The sequence below is a fragment of the Pipistrellus kuhlii genome, unplaced genomic scaffold (assembly GCF_014108245.1).
Source record: "Pipistrellus kuhlii isolate mPipKuh1 unplaced genomic scaffold, mPipKuh1.p scaffold_m20_p_2, whole genome shotgun sequence".
Lineage (NCBI taxonomy): Eukaryota > Metazoa > Chordata > Mammalia > Chiroptera > Vespertilionidae > Pipistrellus > Pipistrellus kuhlii.
In genome coordinates, this window is record NW_023425515.1 from 109398094 (window position 1) to 109420721 (window position 22628).

Here is a 22628-nt window from a genome sequence, read left to right on the forward strand (position 1 = left end):
AGTCAGCTTCTTTCTAGCATCTCTTGGAAGAATAAAAAATCTGACATACTGACCCTGCAATGAGCTGGTGCTGGCTTATAATTGCCTCCTTTAGAGATGGTGTGGGCCATTCCCTTCTGCCTCCCCAAGGACCTTCCTGCCACATTTCAACCCGCTCCCGCTCTGGGGAGGCAACAGGGAACCATTGGCTTTTAGGTAGGAGAGTGTCCAATGTTGGCATTCGAGAGGGTAAAACTGGTAGGTGACTGGATTTGAGAGGATGACACATCAGTCAGTGTTAGGAGGGAACAAGACAGGTCAGAAACAAGCGCCCCATGCACCCATGTCCAGGTACACACATGCACACTTAAAAATGGTAAAATGGCCTCCTCTTCCTCAATACTTTGAGTTCTTAGATTTCTTTACTTTGTCAAATTTATTTTCAATTTAAAGGTTATTTATTTTTTGTGGGATAGGGAGAGAAAGGCACACATATCATTTTCCCTAGGACTTACTCCTCCCTTCAGTCGTCCTCTCCTCTCTCAGATTGAGCTGGGTTGTGGCCTGAGGTGAACATCAAATCCTGGACTATTGACTTACTGATCTTGTGTTCATCCCCTGTAGAACTGTGCCATATTCTTCCCATGCCCAACAAACACCTATTAATTAACTGGAAAGAAAACAAAACAAAATCAGAGAGTTGTATGGGGATGTGTGGTGGGGGGAATAAAAAAAAAATAGGTATCCTCACTGACCCTGCAGCCAGATGGAACCCACTGCAAATCTTTTTCCAAATTATAACAACGGCTTGTAGAGAAGAGAAAAAGAGAAACTCTGAATTCCATTCCTACCTCCCACAGCTGCTCCCCTCCACTGCTGGGTGACCCACCTGAAGTGGCTCTTGGTCTTCATTTCTATAGCAGGATGGCAGAAAGATTACATAATGCCAATCAAGTGCCAAGCAGATGAAAAGTAATAATGTTATTTGTTTGGCAATTGATGTAGCCATCCTTTCTCTCTATTGCTAGAACTAATTTCATTCACAGGTGCCATATTATTTACTGCTTTAATCATCTCTTTCAGTGCCACTTCTCAACATTGCACTTTTAAGTAAAATAATATTCCCATATATGTGTCTCGGTTCCAAATGTCAGTAGAAAAAGAATTCAAGGTTTGAGATTTCCTGCCAGGTATTTGCTCTCCCTGGCTCAGACATGCATGGCTGTTGACAATCAGTTTTCATGTCCAGCGGTAGTATGTTGAGTGGGTAGGCAGAGGCTCACTCATTCATTCAGCAAGCATTCTTTCCTAGTTCAGGTTCTTGGGGAAACAGATAGTGAGGCAAGGATTTGAGACCAAGTCCTTTATTGAGAAGCTGGCAAAAATACTGGTTGTTAAGTCAGAGAAAGGCAGCCTATAAAGATTGCATTGTCAAATCAGTTGCCCTGTGGGGCTTCAGCATGCTGGGAAACTTTGGGATCCAGGGTAGGATACATGTCTCAGAGTTATCCCATCCAAGAGGTAAGGAAGCTGGGATATTTATATACCAAATCCCATCAATTATTGATTGAGGATTGCTTTCAGGGAGCTCAAATTCCCTGGGACTTCTGCTCTGCTTCTAGAGCGGGCAAAACAGGCTTAAGTGGCCAGAGAAAGTGTTTGGCCAAGGGAGTTCAGGTGCTGGCAGCTGGAAGTGGGTCTGGTCCAGACTAAAATGATAAGGACAAGAGGCTATGGGTAGGGAAATGATAGCATTTGCTACATAGTCTTTAAAGACTTCCTATGGCCAAAACCAGTTTGGCTCAGTGGATAGACCATTGGTCTGTAGACTGGGGAGGTCCTAGGTTCGATTTCGGTCAAGGACATGTACATTGGTTGCAGGCACATCCCCAGTAGGGGTGCGCAGGAGGCAGCTGGTTGATGTTTCTCTCATCAATGTTTCTAGCTCTCTATTCCTCTTCCCTTCCTCTCTGTAAAATATCAATAAAATATATTTTTTTAAAAAGACTTCCTGTGTGCAAGTTACTGAGGTGGATTTTGTCTGTCTTCACAGAGCTTACAGCTTCCTAGACATTGCTGTAAGTACCTCGAAATCTGAGGTACTTTGTGATGGTAGAAAACATAAGTGTGCTAGGGAAGACATCCTAGAGAAGGTAGCATCTAATCTAGACCTGAACTGAACTGGAAATATTGCCAGTTGAGAGGAATAGCATGTACAAAGGTTCTGAGGAGAGTGAATTTGTGGCAAATTTTGAGACCCTATGATAAATTTGTCTCAAATTATAAATATATATATATATATATATATATATATATATATATATATATAGATATAGATATAGATATATAGATATATATGCGGATTATAGATTTCAAGGTGAGTATGTTGCAGGAGGGGCTGGATGATAAAGAACTTAGAAAACTGGACAGTTCCTAAGGATATTTTCTTCCCAAGACTAATCTACTTTAAATTATTATTTAAAGTCCTAACATCTTCCTCTCTATTTTAATCTTGCATGTAACCATTACTTATATACATAACTTTTTAAGCATTCTAATTAGAAAATCTGACAAAGATTTATTAGATGTTGTTACATATTAAATTAACATATAATTGGCAAATTATTTATGTTCCTAGATTCAATACGTAGGTTCAAGACGTATTTATAAAAAGCCCTGACCTTAAGATACTAAAATTTTGTAATGGGAGGGAGAATCCAAAATGGCAGCAGAGTAAATGGAAGCTATACTGACACTCACCCAGGACCAGAGTGGAATTGCAACTAAAATACAGAAAAACCATCCTGAATAATCAACTGAAGACTAGCTAAAGAGAACCGATAACCAAGGATGGACAGTGGAGACCACATAGGGACTGGTACAAAGTGTGGAGCCCCTAAAGGGTTGGCCAGATACCCACAGGCAACAGCTGAAGTTTCAGAGGAATATCTCAGCTGCAGAAGGTTCACACTGAGAACTCTAAGGTCTAAACCCCAAGTTGGTGCTCAGAATACCAGAACTGAGAAAGGTGCCCACATACCATCTGGCTGTGAAAATCAACAGGGCTGCTGTCTGCCAAGAGAGATAGCTGGAAATGCAGGCACCCTCTTAAAGGGCCAATGCAGAAAATTTCTTGTGCAACCACTAACCTTGGGTTCTAGTAGGAGGGCAGCAAGGACTAGAGCTTTGCAAAAAGAATCCAGGGCTGGGGGGCTCTGGAGTTAGATCTCAGAAGGAAGTCGCACCAGTTCCCTGGGATGAGTCATTCCCTCACACTTTCTTTGGCAGATCTTTACTATCCAGGCAGCTTTTGCCTGGGGAAAAGGAGGAGAAGCAATTGCCCTACTCTGTGGAGTCCACACTTGCTTGTTAGCCTGAGGCTAATCAAGACTGAATAACAACCAGACTACAGGCAGAAGTAGATCCCTGGAGGTTTTGAGTATTTGCCTGATATCCTTCTGGGCCTGGGACTAGGAAAAGTAGACCCCAGTACACATCTTGGTTCTTTTCAAAGGAACACAACCCCAGCAGAGGGAGCCACAAGCTATGGATTGCTGATAGTTTCAAACAGGGTGCTCAGGGCCAGTCATAAACAGAGTTCTGACAATGTCCTGCACCCTCGTGATTGAGAATCATAGGAGATCTACCTAATACATAGACAAAAACCCAAACAAGCAGCCAAAATGGAGAAACTGAAGAACAAACCCCAAGAGAAAGAACAAGATAATTCTACAGAAGAAGAGCTAAAGGAAATGGAGATAAGAAAGTTATCAGATAGAGTTCAGCATAATGATTGCAACGATCCTCAACAGCATGAAAAAAGATACAGAAACTATGGGGGAAGAAAACACAGTCAGAAATGAAGAATGACATAGCACTAATAAAGAAAACATTGGAAGAAAGGATCCCTCATCAGATATTATCAAATAATTTCTCAACAGAAGCACATCAAGCTAGAAAGGAATGGAATGAAGTATAAGAGTGATGCAAAGCAAAGGACTGAATCCAAGAATACTGTATCCAGCAAGACTATCAATCAAAATTGAAGGAGAAATCAGGAGCTTTACAGACAAAAAAAAGGATAAGGGAATTTATCACTACCAAGCCAGCAATGCAAGAAATGTTAAAGGGAATGCTGTGAAATAGGAAGGGAGGAAGGAACATAGGCATAAAGTACAGAAATGGCTACAAACAAGTACCTATCAATAATAACATTAAACATAAATGGATTAAATCCTCCAATCAAAAGATATTAAGTAACTGAATGGATAAAGAAAACATGTCCCCAAGATGGCGACCGAAGAGTTGGACATGTTCTGACTCCCGTCCCAGAACAGATAGAAGCAGCGTCTGAGTCGCTCAGGGAATGTTGATTGGTAGCTAAGGGGCAGCAGAATTCTCAAGGAAGGTGAGGAAAGTCCACTGGACAGGATTTCCTGACCAAGTGGCCAGCACTGCCGTGGCCGCAGCGAGCTCTCCCAGAGGGAAGGCTGCGCCATCTTACCAGGAAAGGAGGAGCTTCTCTGAGGGCTGAAAAACCCACAGCAGAGAAGTCCATTGAGCAGTTGAGATGCCTGAATCGGCGCAAACACGTGGATTCAAGGGAGTTCTTCAGTCACCCACAGAAAGGAGAAGGAACACCACATAACCAGACATCCTGAAAAGAGAGGCCATGGGGAGACAAAAACATAGTCTGCACATGAAAGAAAAGCAGGCATCACCAGAAAAGGAAGTAAACGAGTCAGAGACAAGCAGCCTACCAGAGCAAGAATTCAGAATAATGATCATAGGATGGCTAAAAAGAATGGAAGAGAAATTTGACAATAACCAAGAAGAAATGAGGAAGAACCATGAGGAATTGAAGAAGAACCATGAGGAATTGAAGAAGAACCAAGAAGAAAAGAAAAATGACATAGCTACCATGAAGAACTCAATAGAAAGCATCAAGAGTAGACTAGATGAAGCAGAGGACCACATCAGTGAGCTAAAAGATAAGATGGAAAAAAAATACCCAAGTAGAACAGCTTCTAGGAAAAAAGATGGAAAAGCAGGAGGAGAGCCTACGGGAGCTTTGGGACAATACAAAACAAAATAATATTCAAATAATAGGGGTTCCAGAAGAAAAGGAAACTGAGGTAGACATGGAAAAAGTATTTCAAGAAATAATGACAGAAAACTTTCCTGAAATAGAGAAGAAAAAACCCACACAAATCCAAGATGCTCGCAGAGTCCCAAGCAAAATGAATCCCAGAAGACAGACTCCAAGGCACATTATAATTAAATTGGCAAACAACAACGACAAAGTAAGAATCTTAAAAGCAGCCAGAGAGAGACAGAAAGTAACATACAAAGGAAACCCCATCAGACTAGCAACTGATTTCTCAACAGAAACTTATCAGGCCAGAAGGGAATGGGATGAAATATACAAAGTCATGCAAAGGAAGGGTCTGAATCCAAGAATACTGTACCCAGCAAGGCTATCAATCAAAATTGAAGGGGAAATCAGGAGCTTCACAGACAAAAAAAGACTGAAGGAATTTATCTCCACCAAACCAGCAATGCAAGAAATGCTAAAGGGTCTACTGTAAAAATAAAGAAATAGGAAGTGAAGAAGGAACAGGGGTATAGAATAAAAACGGCGTCAAATGAGTACCTATCAATAATAACCTTAAATGTAAATGGATTAAATGCTCCAATCAAAAGACATAGGGTAACAGATTGGATAAGAAAAAAAGACCCATACATCTGTTGTCTACAAGAAACCCACCTCAGAAAAAAAAAGATGCACACAGACTGAGGGTGAAGGGATGGAAAAAAAATTTCCAGGCAAATGGAAATGAAAAAAAAGCTACTAGGGTAACAATACTTATATCTGACAAATTAGATCTCAGAGTGAAGGACATAATAAGAGATAGTGAAGGCCACTTCATAATACTAAAGGGAACAATCCAACAAGAAGAAATAACCCTGGTAAATATATATGCACCCAATATAGGAGCAACCAAATGAATAAAAAAACTGCTGGAGGACATTAAGAGAGAGATTAATAGCAATACAATCATAGTAGGAGATATTAATACCCCACTGTCACCCTTCGACAAATCATCTAAACAAAAAATCAACAAAGAAATATCAATCCTAAATGACTCACTAGACCAGATGGAATTAATTGACATCTTCAGAACACTCCACCCCAAAGCCACAGAATATACATTCTTCTCAAGTGCACATGAGACATTCTCAAAGATAGACCACATTTTGGGTCATAGGCAAAGTCTCTTCAAATTCAAGAAGATAGAAATCATATCAAGTATCTTCTCAGACCATAATGGCATAAAACTGGAAATTAACTACAATAAAAATAATCCAAAGAAATCAAACACATGGAGACTTAACAGCATGCTATTAAACAAGGACTGGGTTACCAAGAAATCAAGGAAGAAATTAAAAACATCTTGGAAACAAATGACAATGAAAACACAACAATCCAAAATCTATGGGACACAGCAAAAGCAGTTTTGAGAGGGAAGTTCATATCCTTACAAGCCTATTGCAAAAAACTATAAAAAAGGGTAACAGATGATCTAACTCTACAACTCAAAGAGTTAGAAAAGGAGCAACAAGAAAAGCCCAGTGTAAGCAGAAGGAAGGAAATAACAAAAATCAGAGCACAGATAAATGACATAGAGACCAAAAAAAAAAAAAAAAAAAAAAAAAAAAAAACACAATACATAAGATCAGAAAAACCAAGAGCTGGTTCTTTGAAAGAATAACAAGATAGATGAATCTCTAGCCAGGCTAACCAAGAAACAAAGAGAGAGGACCCAAATAAACAAAATCAGAAATGAAAGAGGTGAAATAACAACAGACCCCACAGAAATACAATGGATTGTTACAAAATACTACGAACAACTCTATTCCAACAAACTGAACAACCTGGAGGAAATGGACATATTCCTAGAAAAATACAAACTTCCAAAACTCAATCAGGAAGAATCTAAAAATCTCAATAGACCAGTGACTTGGGAAGAAATTGAAACAGTCATCAAAAAGCTTCCAGCAAACAAAAGCCCAGGGCCAGATGGCTTCACAGGAGAGTTTTACCAAACATTCAAGGAAGAACTAAAACCTATCCTCCTCAGACTATTTCAAAAATTCAAGAGGAAGGAACACTTCCAAACTCCTTCTATGAAGCCAGCATCACCCTAATACCAAAACCAGATAACGACAACTCAATGAAAGAGAATTACAGGCCAATATCCCTCATGAACATAGACGCCAAAATCCTCAACAAACTTCTAGCAAATCGACTCCAGAAGAACATCACAAAGATCATACACCATGATCAAGTAGGATTTATTCCAGGAATGCAAGGATGGTACAATATCTGCAAATCAATAAACATGATACATCACATAAACAAATTGAAAGATAAAAATCATATAGTCATATCAATTGATGCAGAAAAAGCATTTGATAAAATCCAACACCCTTTCCTGATAAAAACTCTCAGCAAGGTGGGAGTACAAGGATCATACCTCAAAATAATAAAAGCTATATATGATAAACCCACAGCCAACATTATACTCAATGGGCAGAAAATAAAACCATTCCCTCTAAGAACAGGAACAAGACAGGGATGCCCACTATCGCCACTCCTGTTTGACATAGTACTGGAAGTACTAGCCATTGCAATTAGACAAGAAGAGGAAATAAAAGGCATTCAAATTGGAAAAGAAGAAGTAAAGTTATCCTTATTTGCAGATGACATGATATTGTACATAAAAAACCCAAAAGACTCAATTAAAAAACTAAATGACTTAATAAATGAATTTGGCAATGTAGCAGAATACAAAATTAATGCCAAGAAATCCATGGCATTTCTATACACCAACAGTGAAACTACAGAAACCGAGACTAAAAAAGCAATTCCATTTACCATAGCACCAAAAAAATTAAGATACCTAGGAATAAATTTAACTAATGAAGTAAAGGACCTATATGCAGAAAACTACACAACACTGAAAAAAGTGATAGAGGAAGATGTAAGGAGATGGAAGAACATACCATGTTCATGGATTGGTAGAATCAACATAATCAAAATGTCCATACTTCCTAAAGCAATCTATAGGTTCAATGCACTCCCCATTAAAATACCAATGACATATTTCACCGACCTAGAAAGAACTCTCCAAAAGTTTATTTGGAAAAATAAAAGACCCTGAATAGCCACAGCAATCCTGAGAAAGAAGGGTAAAGTAGGAGGGATCTCAATACCAGACTTCAAACTGTATTACAAAGCCACGGTTCTCAAAACAGCTTGGTACTGGCACAAGAACAGACATATAGATCAATGGAATAGAATTGAGAACCCAGATATCAACACAAATCACTATGCTCAATTAATATTTAACAAAGGAGGCATGAATATACAATGGAGTCAAGACAGTTTCTTCAATAAATGGTGTTGGGAAAATTGGGCAGACATATGCAAAAGAATGAAACTAGATCACCAACTTACACCATACACAAAAATAAACTCAAAATGGATACAGGACTTAAATATCAGACGGGAAACCATAAAAATACTAGAAGCATCCACAGGCAGCAAAATCTCAGACATATGCCAAAAGAACTTCTTCACTGATACTGCCCCTAGGGCAATGGAAGCTAAAGAGAAAATAAACAAATGGGACTATATCAAAATAAAAAGCTTTTTTACAGCAAAAGAAATCATCAACAAAACAACAAGAAAGCCCACGGTGTGGGAGAACATATTTGTAAATAACACCACTGATAAAGGTTTAATCTCCAACATCTACAGACAGCTGATACAACTAAATAAAAGGAAGATGAATGATCCAATTAAGAAATGGGCCATGGACCTAAATAGAATATTTTCAAAAGAAGACAGAAGGAAGGCCAAAAGGCACATGAAAACATGCTCAAAGTCACTAATTATCCGAGAGATGCAAATCAAGAACATACCATGTTCATGGATTGGTAGAATCAACATAATCAAAAATAAAACCATCTCACACGGTACCATCTCACTGCGGTATCATCTCACACCTGTCAGAATGGCCAACATCAAGAAATCGACAAACGACAAGTGTTGGCGAGGTTGCAGAGAAAAAGGAAGCCTCGTGCACTGCTGGTGGGAATGCAGACTGGTGCAACCACTGTGGAGAACAATGTGGAGTTTCCTCAAAAAACTGAAAATGGAACTCCCATTTGACCTAGTAATCCCACTCCTAGGAATATATCCCAAGAAACTAGAAACACCAATCAGAAAGGATATATGCACCCCTATGTTCATAGCAGCACAATCTACAATAGCCAGAATTTGGAAACAGCCTAGGTGCCCGTCAGCAGATGATTGGATCCAAAAACCATGGTACTTCTACACAATGGAATACTATGCTGTCCTAAAAAAGAAGGAATTCTCATCATTTGCAGCAACCTGGATGGAATTGGAGAACATCATGCTGAGTGAAATAAGCCATGAAAGAGAAACACCACATGACCCCACTCATTTGTGGATAATAAAGAACATTATAAACTGATGAACCAAAAGATAGATATAGAGACAGTAAAGCAACAAGCAGACTGTCAAATTACAGTGGGGAGGGGAGGAGGATCTGGCGGAGATAATAGATCAACCGAAGGACTTGTATACATGCATATAAGTACAACCAATGGACATAAAACTCTGGGGAGGGAGGGGATGTATGGGAGGGAGGGGGGGCAAAAAAATCAATAAAAAATTTAAAAAAAATTAAATAAAAAAGAAAATATGACCCATATATATGCTGTCTACAAGAGACCCACCTCAGAACAAGAGACTCACACAGATTGAAAGTGAAGGAATGGAAAATATCTTTCAGGAAAATGGAAATGAAAAAAAAAAAACCCACAAAAAACTGGGGTAGCAATACTTATATCTGACAAAATAGACCTAAAAGTGAAGACCATAACAAGAGACAAGGAAGGCCACTTCATAATTCCAAAGGGATTGATACAACAAGAGAATATAACTCTGGTTAACATATATGTACCTAGTGCAGGAGCATCCAAATACCAGTACATAAAAAATTAAAAAAAAATTCTGGAAGATATCAGAGGAGATATTGACAGCAATACAATCATAGTAGGAGACTTTACTATCCCATTAACATCACTGGATAAATCCTCTAGACAAAAAAATTAGCAAAGAAACAGTTCTAAATGACTCATTAGATTAGATGGACTTAACATCTTTAGAACATTCCACCCCAAAACTACAGAATATACATTCTTCTCAAGGGCACATGGGACATTTTCAAAGATAGACAACATATTGGGACACAGACAAAGTCTCTTCAAATTCAAGAAGATTGGAATCATATCAAGTATCTTCTCAGATCACAATGGCATAATATTAGAAATCAACTATAATAAAAGCAATTATAAAAATTCAAACACTTTCAGGCTGAATAGCATACTATTAAACAATGAGTGGGTTGCCAAAGAGATTAAAGAAGAAATAAAAAACACCCTGAAACAAACAACAACTAAACACAATAATCCAAAATATTTGGGACATAGTGAAAGCAATCCTGAGCGGAATGTTCATAGCATTACAGGCCTACCTGAAAAAACAAAAACAAAAACAAAAAACAAGAAAAATTGGTCATAAACCATCTAACTCTGCAACTTTAAGAATTAGAAAGATAGGAGAAACCAAGATGGCGGCATAGGGTAGACACCCGAATGCAGCCTACCACAACAAATTTGAATTTAGAACTGGAAAACAGGGGGGGCATTGCCCTGAAGCACCAGACGGCTAGCTGAGAGGAGGCTCTGCCATCTGGGAAGAAGAGAGAAGGCGTGACGACTCTCAGAAACTGTGAAGGTACAGAGAACTGTGTGCGTGAAAAGACGCTGGCGTACTCTCGGCACGCAAAGAGGCCAAGCCAGGCTGAATTTGCTACTAGCTTACTCCGGGCGCACAGAGAGGGCGGACAGCTAATACGTGGCTGGCTTTCTTGTTCGAGAGGAAAACAGAATCACCCTATTGCTCTGATAGATGGCCCCAGTCAGGGAGAGGCCAGACTGTCAGGCAGTGGACAGAGATCTCTCAGAGATGTGTGAAGCCAGAGGCCATTACTGTGGGACTTGGGGAGGAGCCACTTGGGGAGGAGCTGACGGGAAAACAAAGCTTGTCTGTACCACCCAAAGACTCTGCCCCATCCAAGCTGAGCACAGAAGCTCTTCTAGAGGCTGGCTTTCTCTTAGAAGGGACTGGCCAGAATCCAAAGCTTGTCTGCATCTTTATCAAAAGGTGCGCAAGCTGCAACTAATCTGGTGAGACTCACCTCGAACAGGACTTTTCTAAGGTGAGACTGAACCAAAGATTGCCTGCGCTACCCGAGACTCTGCTCCATCCAAGTGGAGTACAGAAGCCTTCCTAGCTGAGACACTGCTGATCCTCACAGCCAATTGGCTTGGAAATCAACGCTTCCCAGTGATAAGCAAGGCTTAACAACAAGACTGCACACATAGCCCACAAAGGGCTACAGCAAGATTGTCCACCGCAGGTAACTGGGAAGGCTGTGCTACTGGGCTCTACCAGAACATCTAACACACAAAACTATTCCATTAAATCAGGGAAACAACTAAAATGCAGACAAGAGGCAGGACACAAAGGAAGGAGATGGAGGAAAAGAAAAGAATGGACATTGAGTTCAAAACCACTGTTATAAGGCTTTTCAATAATATCCTAAAGAAGGCTGATAAAATAAATGAGACCTATGAGGATATGAAAAGGGATCAACTAGAAATAATAAGGGATCAACTAGAAATAAAAAGGGATCAACTAGAAATAAAGAAAACATTGTCTGAAATAAAAAATATTACACAGAGTCCTAAAAACAGACTGGAAGATCACAAGAATCAAGACAAAGATTTAGAACATAAAGAGCCAGACACTTCTCTGCAGAAGCAAGAAGATAAGAGAACCCAGAAAGTTGAAGATAGTGTAAGAAACCTCTGTGACAATTTCAAGCAAACCAACATCAGAATTATGGGGATTCCAGAAGAAGAGGGAGAGCAAGATACTGAAAACATACTGGAAGAAATAGTGACAGAAAACTTCCCCCACCTGGAGAAAGAAATAAACTTACAAGTCCAGGAAGCCTGCAGAACCCCAAACAAAAGGAATCCAGAGAGGACCACACCAAGACACATCATAATTAAAATCCCAAGAGCAAAAGACAAAGAGAGACTATTAAAAGCAGCAAGAGCAAAGCAGGTAGTTACCTATAAAGGAGCACCCATACGATTGTCAGCTGATTTCTCAACTGAAACCATGCAGGCCAGATGGGAATGGCAAGAAATATTCAAGGTGATGAATAGCAAGAACCTACAGCCAAAAATACTCTCCCCAGCAAAGTTATCACTCAGAATCGAAGGTCAGATAAAGAGCTTCACAAATAAAAAAAAAGCTAAAGGAGTTCATCACCACCAAACCAGAATTATATGAATTGCTGAAAGGGGTTATTTAGGAAGAGGAAGAAAATACAGATAAAAATTATGAACAACAAACAGGTAACTATCAACAAGTGAAACTAAAAACCAAGGGAATTTAAAAATCTGATGAACAAATATTTACTGTTGAATATAATAGAATCAGAGGTATGGAAGGGGAGTGGACTGATGATTCTTGGGAAAAAGGGAGTGGGGGTGCGGGAAGAGACTGAACAAAAACCTATGAATGAGGACAATTTGTGATGGGGAAAGGACAGAGGGTGGAGGTGCGCAATTGGGGGAGGGGGGAGAGGAAGAGTAATACATTTGTAGTAATATGAACAATAAAGATTTATTACAAAAACGAATTAGAAAGATAGCAACAAGAAAACAGAGTGAGCAAAAGGAATGAAATAATGAGGATCAGAACAGAAATAAATGACATAGAGACAAAAAACAAACAAATGAACAAGCAAAAACAATATAAAAGATCAATGAAATCAAGAGCTGGTTCTTTGAAAGGATAGACAAGATTGATGAACCTCTAGGTAGGCTCACCAAGAAGCAAAGAGAGAGGACCCAAATAAGCAAAATCAGAAATGAAAGAGGCAAAATAATAACAGATCCCACAGAAATAAAAAGGATTGTAAAACAAAACAAAACAAAACAAGACAAAAAATACTACAAACAACTCTATTCCAACGAACTGGTCAATCTAGAGGAAATGGACACATTCCTAAAAAACACGACATTCCAAAACTCAACCAGGAGAAATAAAAATATCTGAAAAGGCTGATAACTATCGAGGAAATTGAAGCAGTAAATAAAAAAACTTCCAAAAACAAAAGCCTTGGACGAGAAGGCTTCACAGGGGAGTTTTATAAAACATTCAAAGAAATAAATGATATCTCCCTTAGACTATTCCAAGCTCTTTCTATGAAGCCATCATTACCCTAATCCCAAAACCAGATAAAGACAAAAAAAAAAAAAAAAAAAAGAGACAATTACAGGCCAATATCCTTCATGAGCATAGACACCAAATTCTCAACAAAATTCTAGCAAATCAAATTTAGCCTTACATAGAAAAATCATACCCAATGATTAAGTGGGATTTATTCTGGCGGTGCAAGGATGGTACAATATCTGTAAACCAATAAGATGGATACACCACATAAACAAACTGAGAGATAAAAACCATATAATAATATCATTGATACATAAAAAGCATTTGACAAAATCCAATACCATTTTTAAAATTTTTTAAAAATTTTCTTTAAATGTAATAAATCTTTTTTGCTCAGATTAGTACAATTGTTTCTCCTTTTCTCCCCCATAGCTTCCTTCCTCCCGGTTCCGACCCCTCCCTCTACTTTTACCCCCCCACCCATTGTCCTCATCCATAGGTGTATGATTTTAGTTCAGTCTCTTTCTGCACCCCTCATACCTCTTTCCACCTGATAATTATCAATACACTCCTTTTTTTTTTTGCCCTGATTCACCAGTTTATTCTGTTTCTCAGATTTTTAATTTATTTGATTTTTAGATTCACTTGTTGATATATATGTATTTGTTGATCATAATTTTTATCTTTACTTTTTTCTTCTTCCTCTTCTTTTTTTTAAATAAGTTTTTATTGTTCATATTATTACAAATGTTCCTTTTTTCCCCCCCACCATTGCTCTCCTCCACCAGGTTCCCACCCCACCCTCTGCCCTTTCCCCACTCCCCATTGTCCTCATCCATAGGTGCACAGTTTATGTTCAGTCTCTTCCTACGCACCCCTCTCCCCTTTTCCCCAAGAATCTTCAGTTCACTCCCCTCCATATCTCTGATTCTATTATATTCAACAGTTACTATTGTTCATCAGATTTTTTTTAATTTCCTTGATTTTTAGATTCACTTGTTGATAGTTACGTATTTGTTGTTCATAATTTTTATCTTTGTTTTTTTTTTTTTTTTTTTTTTGAGTTTAGAGCTCAAACCTTTATTTGTGCTGAAATGGGGAAGAAAAAACTATTAGTCACATACATGAGGCAACAGTACCAGGTCTTACCCAACTTATTCCCCATACATGCATAATACTCTAAATGCCAAGGACAGTCAGTAACTGTGTCATGCCCAAGTCTCTGGTTAAGAACGCAGCTATCATGCCAACATATTTTTTAACACTTTTTAAACCCAGAAGACATAGAATCCCAAAGGCAGAAGCACTGGGATTTAAAGTATCTAAGGTGAAATTTAAGGGGAAGAGACATGATAACAAAAGCCACCAGCATACTTTGCCAGCAGATGCACCTCAAACACGTGATGTGCCACACCTAGCGAGGCCTGCCGCCTCGTTTTTGTTCTTGCTCCCCCGACTGGTTTTGGCCGAGTTTCCCCAGTAGTGCTGGATCATTTAAAAAGCACAAACTTTCAAACTAAGGATATGATCGATTACCTAACCTTGGCACATGAATTGTTACCAAAAACCACAGTAATTTTACAGTGTCCACAAAAGGTTATTTGGTTCCCATTACAATGTAAAGATAACAGTAAGCAAAAATGGTTAATACCGACTACAAAAGAAAAGCGAGTTGTTTATAAGATACAATGTTAACACACAAAATTCCTTTAGAAATCTTTTTTCACTTTGCTCAGGATTTCCTATCAGAAAAGCCCAGAGGAGTAACCCCAAAAGCGTGTATCTAATCTCAAGTGTACAACAAAATCTCAATAATTTTTTTCAAATTTAAACAATTTAAAAGCCCACAATTTGGGCACGGAAAGTCTTTTCTCAGACTCGCCCTCAGTTTCAGAGAAACCTGCTGCACGGTTCTGACACCCGTCTTTCAAGTGACTGACGGGCCTTGGGCCTTGCTCACCTCGCAGCAATGCAAAACAATTTTGCTTTTTCCTCTGCACTGAGCTCAAAGTGCTTTAGAAAGTTCCCAATGAACTTTTGTGCTTTCCAAGCAACAGTTCAACCAGCATGAACAATTTACAATATTTAGTATTTTCTTTACCCCGGAGCTATTACGTAAGTTCTCCAGAGCCCTCCCCTCTGATGTTTTCTCCAGAAAACCCCCTTCAACCCACGTTCCCTACCACCCTCACCCTCTGCAATATAACCACTCTTCTCTGTTTTCCCATCCACCCCTCCTAGTACCAAGCTGTCCTCCCTTTCCCCCACAGCCCCCCCCCCCCCCCATAGAGCCTAATAACCCCTCTCCCCCAATACCAGTGCCCCTACCCTTACAACCCTCTCCCCCTCAGGCTCCTCCCATTTGAATACCAAGATTATTGTGAAATCCAATCAGGTAGAATTCAAGTTAAAAAACAGCAAGATGAACCAAATACCACCTCCAGTACCCGCCCATTCCCCTTGGTACCCTGTGAGGCAATGGAAATGCCCAAACTACACCTGCCATTTCTGACAGAATTTGGGCATGACCGACTTGTAACCCACCAGACTGCAGCACAACCCAATCACCCACCCCAGCTTGCTTCTTCCAGGCCTTTGCCTAAGGCATTCAAACTTGAACATTCCCCACAGTTCCATCATCACACTAATTCCTCCGACCAAAGCACAGGTGGGTGGGTGGGTGGGTAGGCGAGAGGATCACTGGGCTCCATCTGCAAGTTCCATCTACAAGGCATCACTCTGCGTTTCGACATCAACATCAACATGTTCTAGAGCTTAAGAATCTTCTGGAAGCAAGGTTCGTAGCAGAGAACTAGCATGACAAGGAGGCTCAATATAGAAGATGCAGCATCTGAAAACCACCCCAAAAAAGGAGGGGTGCCTGCTGGCACTCACGTGCCCGGGATTGGTGCTCCAAGATCAAAAAGCAAATAAACGCATCTGCTGGTGGCCTGGATGCATCTGACTCGGACTTTACGATTGCCACCCTCAGCAGCTCATCTGAAACCCTTAAAGGATGGCCTCCTGCACACGGGGCTTCCCGAGCAAGGCCTGGAGACATGCCAGCGGAGAACTTCCTCCTCCTAAGACTGGAAATGCAATCTGCAGCCATCAACTTAGGCGCGCTCTCTCCTCCAGGGCCTCCCCTGCGGCTCTGCCTCGCCTCACACTGGCCAGGGCCTCCATGTCTCCTGGTGCCATCTGGTCGCCGAGATGAACACTCTGGTTACAAACCACGGTCCATGAGGCCCCTGTGTGCCTCTCAGCTGGTACCAGCGCTGCGGGCCCAGCCAAGGGTGCACGTTCAACCCCACCCTCTCCACCGGCAAGCAACCCACTCGCCCCACCCCAACCTCTCGGTCAAGGTTACCAGCAATACCGACTCCAACAGGGACGTGACGACGTCCCGGGCTTACCAGATTACCAGAAGCAAGGCCTAAGTGAAGGGATAACCTTGAGAGTTAAAGGGAGGAGGAGGAGGGGCAGAGGAGTCACAGGAGAACCTAGAGGGAGTCCAGAGGGGAGCTCTGCCACCTGGAAAACAAAGCGGGGTCAGCGCTGTCCACACACGCGGCCTCTGCTCAGCAGCCGTGAGGCACCTTACCAGCCGCCGCACCTACTCCTCCATCTCACTCCTGCACCACCCTCACTGGACTGGGCCTGCCTCACCCAGACCGGGCTCCGCCGGCCGGGCCCGTTACATACCACCCTGGGCCCCAGCCGTCAGCCCCGCGAGGCCAAGTTCAATTTCCACAAGACCAGGCCTCCTCTGCGCCCGGGCGAGCTCACACCCTGGTCTGGAAGAAAAGGGGCTGCTGGTGACAAGGTCAAGGTCAGCCCTCCCGGCCCCCCGGCCTTCCTCCCTTCCTCAGCACTCAGGGCACCCGGGCCTCCAGCGGGGTGGCGAGACCGTCTCCTCCAGCTCATCCTCTGCCTCCCTCCGGCCGGGCACTGCGGCTCGGCCCACGGGGCCTCTCTCTCCTGGAGGCCGGGCCCCTCGCCCGCAGGCAGCGGCGAGGCCTGGCCTCCCCCGTGGCTGCGGCTCCTGTCAACGAAGCTTTCCCCAGATCTACCCTCCCCCTCAGCCTTCCTCCCCCTGGGACCCCGAGGGCCCCAGCCTCGTCTAACTCTGCCATCGCCCTCCTCTGCTCCCTAAGGCCCCCCTAACCCTAAGGCTCCCCTAAAGTTCCCCCTAAAGCTGCCCTAACCCTAAGGCTTCCCTAGAGCTTCCCTCTAAGGCTCCCCTAACCCTAAGGCTCCCCCTAAAGCTGCCCTAACCCTAAGGCTCCCTAAAGCTCCCCTAAGGCCCCCTCAGGCCCTAAGCTGGCCACTCCGCCCCACGCCACTAGCCCGCGCGGCCCTCCCTGGCTACCTCCTCCATAATTTTTATCTTTGTTTACTTTCTCTTCTGAAAGAACCCCCTTCAGCAATTCATATAATTCTGGTTTGGTGTTGATGAACTCCTTTAGCTTTTTTTTTATTAGTGAAGCTCTTTATCTGACCTTCGATTCTGAGTGATAGCTTTGCTGGATAGATTATCTTTGGCTGTAAGTTCTTACTATTCATCACCTTGAATATTTCTTGCCATTCCCTTCTGGCCTGCATGGTTTCTGTTGAGAAGTCAGCTGACATTCGTATAGGTGTTCCTTTATAGGTAACTACCTTCTTTTCTCTTGCTGCTTTTAATATTCTCTCTTTGTCTTTTGCTCTTGGGATTTTAATTATGATTTGTCTTGGAGTGGTCCTCTTTGGATTCCTTTTGTTTGGAGTTCTGTGTGCTTCCTGGATTTGTAAGTCTATTTCTTTTGCCAGGTGGGGGAAGTTTTCTGTCACTATTTCTTTCAGTATGTTTTCCATATCTTGCTCTCTCTCATCTTCTGGGACCCTCATAATTCTGATGTTGGTTCGCTTGAAGTTGTCCCAGAGGTTTCTTACATTATCTTCAATTTTCTGGATTCTCTTGCCTTCTTGCTTCTGTGGAGGAGTGTCTTCTGGCTCTTTATGTTCCAAATCTTTGACTTGATTCTTGCGATCTTCGCTACTGTTTTTAGGACTCTGTAAAATATTTTTTATTTCAGACAATGTATTCTTTATTTCTTGTTGATCCCTTATCATTTCTTGATGACTCCTTATTAATTCTAGTTGATCTCTTTTCATATCCTCATAGGTCTTATCCATCTTTTCTAGGAAATTCTTGAAAAACCTTATAAGCGTAGATTTGAACTCTATATCCAGACGCTTTTTGTCCTCCATTTCTTTCGTTTGTGATCTATTTTGTTGTCTCATTTTGCAGTTACAGATGGGACGGGGTTTCAGGGTGGAGCCTGCAGCTTTGGCTTCCGTCAGCCCCGGGTCCTTCAGTGCTCGCTGCCAGCACCTCTGAAAGAAAGGTGCCCTCGATTTTCGCCTGCTGCCAAACAGTCTATGCTCTCCCCCAATGAGCCCGGAATTGGGGTTCAGTTCAGTTGGAAGTGGTGTTCAGAGCAGTCTGGAGCCCCAGTCTCCTTCCCATCAGGGCAATCCCGCGGCACAGCCAACCGTCCCTTCTCTGCGCGCAGTGTGCGCGCCGCCGGGACCTCCTTTCGCTGCTCCCCGGGGTTTCGCCTTACAGCCCGGCTCCCTATGGCTGAGCCTGGGTCCCCGGGGTCTGGCCTAGAACTGGGGTTCAGAGCAGTCAGGGGCCCAGCACAGTCGGAGTTTTATCTCCTTCCCGCTAGGGAACGCCCACCAGGCACACGGCCTCCCCCTCCTCTCTGGCTCCGTCCTCTCCGCGCGCGGCGTCTCTGTACCTTGGGCTTTTCCAGCTCCTCCGCACCTCCTTCTGGTTTTCTCCTTGCTTCTCGCTGTAGAATTTCCAGTCAGTCAACCTTCCTGTAGTTCTGGGCAATGTCCGTTTTATATTTTAGTTGTATTTTATTGAAATTGTTGTGTGCGGCTGCAGCTAGGTGTTCACCTGGGCGCAGCCATCTTGGATCCTCCTTCTTCCTCTTCTTAAAGAATCCCTTTCAGCATTTCATATAATACTGGTTTGGTGGGTGATGAACTCCTTTAGCTTTTTCTTATCTGTATAGCTCTTTATCTGCTCTTCAATTCTGAATACAGTGGTGCCTCACACAATGAACTTAATTCGTTCCAGGAGCAAGTTTGTTATGCGAAAAGTTCGTTATGTGAAACGCGTTTTCAGTGTCTTGCTCTCTCTCTTCTTCTGACATCCCCATAATTCTGATGTGGGTACTCTTGAAGTTGTCCCAGAGGCTCCTTACACTATCTTCAACTTTCTGGATTCTCTTCTCTTCTTGCTTCTCCGGAAGAGTGTCCTTTGCCTCTTTGTATTCTAAATCTTTGACTTGATTCTTATGATCCTCTAGTTTGCTGTTGGGTCTCTGTATAATATTTTTTATTTCCATCAGTGTATGTTTAATTTATAGTTGGTTCTTTTTCATATCCTCGAGGGTCTCATTAAATTTATTGGCCTTTTCTAGAAAATTCTTGAAAAACTTTATAACTGTGGTTTTGAACTCTATATTCAGTCTTTTATTCGCCTCCATTTCTTTTGTTTGAGATCTGTTTCTTTGTCTAGGCATTTTCACTGTTTCCCTGAGTTGGTAGGGTGGCTTTATGTGCTTGGTGCCCTTCATGACCTGGTGGGTCAGCCTCCCAAGTTACCTGAGGTAAACACTCTTGGTACTCCCCTTTGTGTACTGCGTGTACAGCCTTGTTGTAGTTAAGTCTTGATTGTTGTTGGTATCACTGGGAGGAATTGATCTCCAGGCCAATTGGATGTATCAGCTGCATCTATGCTGGAATACCTTCTGTATTGGAGACAGTCTTATAGGATCAGACTTGCAAAATTGCAAAAGCCTCTGAGCACAGATTGGATGGGGCAGAGTCTCAGGCCTGAGCCAACAGTCTTGGCTTCCTGTCAGTCCTGCCCTTGTGCATATGCCTCAGACCTCTGCCTTCCATGGATCCCCTGAGTTTCCACATGACAGACCAGATTCCCCTTGTAAGAGTGTAGGTGCTCCAGGGGCTCACCTGGAACTGGGTTTCAGTGCTAAGTGCAGTCAGAACTGGGGTTTAGTGCAGTCAGGAGCTTCTGACTTCTTTCACTATGGAGAGACTGCGGTCACCTCCGTGGTCAGACCTCTCTGAGTACACTCACTTGTGCTTGATGCTAGACCCTGCCTGCTGAGGCTCCTGGCTCCCCTGAGTTTCCCAGTCACTTAGTCTCTGGGTGCCTTTCTCTACAGTCCAGACTCCACCCTTATGAGCCTGGGTTTCGGCTGGGGCTAGGGTTCAGTGAAGTCGGGGGCTTCTTTTCCCCACCCATCAGCCAGGCACTTGGCTGTCCTTACTCTCTGAGCACACATCTCCCTATCTCAGTGCTTTGCAGCTCCCCTGATCCATGAACCTCTCTTATTCTTTCTAGTTGTAGATTTCCCACTTAGCCAGCTTTCCTTTGGTTTTGATGGAGTCTGTTCTGTCTTTTAGTTGTTATTTTGAGATGTTGTGCGAGGCGGCAGTTTATGCACTTACCTAGGTCGCCATCTTGGTTTTCCTCTTCACCACTCCCTGCATGCTTCCCAACACCCTTTCTTGATAAAAACTCTCAGCAAGGTTGGTATAGAAGGATCATACCACAACATAATAAAAGCCTTACATGACAAACCCACAGCCAACATCATACTCAATGGGCAAAAACTAAAACCATTTCCCCAAAGAACAGGAACAAGACAGAGATGCTCACTCTCACCACTCCTGTTTGACATAGTAATGGAAGAACTAGCCATTGTGATCAGACAAGAAGAAGAAATAAAAAGCATCCAAATTGGAAAAGAAGAAGTGAAACTGTTCTCATTCACAGATGAATGATATTGTACATAGAGCACCCTGAAGACTCCATCAAAAAACTATTAGACTTAGAAATGAATTTGGCAATGTAGCAGGGTACAAAATTAACACCCAGCAATCTATGGCTTTTCTATACACCAATAATGAACTCACAAAAAGAGAGTAAAAATAACCCAATCTCATTTACCATTGCAACAACAACAACAACAAAAAAATAAAATACCTAGGAATAAATTTCACCAGAGATAAAGGACCCATACTCAGAAAATTACAGGATGCTGAAAAAAGAGCTAGAGGATGACATGAACAAATGGAAGAATATACCATGTTCATGGATTGGTAGAATCAACATCATTAAAATGTTTATACTACCCAAAGCAATCTATTAATTCAATGCAATCTCCATTAAAATACCAATAGCATACTTCAAAGACCTAGAGTAAGGTCTCCAAAAATTCATATGAAATATAAAAAGACCCTGAATAGCTGCAGCAATCCTGAGAAAGAAGAACAAAATTGGAGGGATCACAATACCAGACATCAAGCTATATTACGAAGCCACGGTTCTCAAAACTGCTTGGTACTGGCACAAGACAGACATATAAACCAATGGAACAGAATAGAGAATCCAGAAGTTGATCCAAGCCATTATATTCAATTAATGTTTGACAAATGAGGCAAGAACATACAATGGAATCCAAACAATCTCTTTTTTAAATGGTACTTGGAAATTTGGTCAGATAAATGAAAAAAAAAAAAAAAAAAAAAAAAAAAAAGAAAGCTCACCAATTTACATCATATACAAAAACAAACCCCAAATGGCTAAAGGACTTGATTGTAAGATGGGAAACCATAAAAATCCTACAAGACTCCATAGGCAGCAAAATTGCAGACATATCTTTACAGAAACAAATCCTATGGCAAGAGAGACTAAAGAAAAAATAAACAAATGGGACTACATAAAAATAAAAAGCTTTTGCACAGCAAAAGAAACTATCAACAAAACAAGAAAGCCCACTGCATGGGAGAACATATTTACCCATGTTATCTCCAATAAGGGTTTAATCTCCAACATTTACAGAGAACTCATACAACTTAACAAAAGGAAGATAAACAATCAAATCAAAAAATGGGCAAAGGACCTAAATAGAAATAGACACTTTTCAAAAGAGGACATTCAGAAAGCCAAGAGACACATGAAAATATGCTCAAAGTCACTAATCATCTTAGAGATGCAAATCAAAACAACAAGGAGGTGCCACCTCACACCTGTCAGAATGGCTGTCATCAACAAATCAACAAATGACAAATTCTGGCGAGGATGTGGAGAAAAATGAACCCTAGTGCACTGCTGGTAGGAATGCAGACTGGTGAAGCCACTGTGGAG

The 22628-nt window shown here is 41.6% G+C and overlaps 1 long non-coding RNA gene across 2 annotated transcripts; it reads right to left on the reverse strand.

The window, feature by feature from the left end:
- Positions 1 to 1933: 1933 nt before the first annotated feature.
- On the reverse strand, positions 1934 to 17763 carry LOC123652671. Of its 2 annotated transcripts, none has more exons than XR_006742125.1 (3): positions 15691 to 17763; positions 6127 to 6129; positions 1934 to 1947 (listed from the first exon to the last, which is right to left on the reverse strand). It is a non-coding gene; the product is annotated as an uncharacterized LOC123652671 (long non-coding RNA). The 2 variants fall into 2 exon arrangements; XR_006742126.1 differs by lacking the exon at positions 6127 to 6129 and adding an exon at positions 11333 to 11336.
- Between the last annotated feature and the right edge of the window lie 4865 nt (positions 17764 to 22628).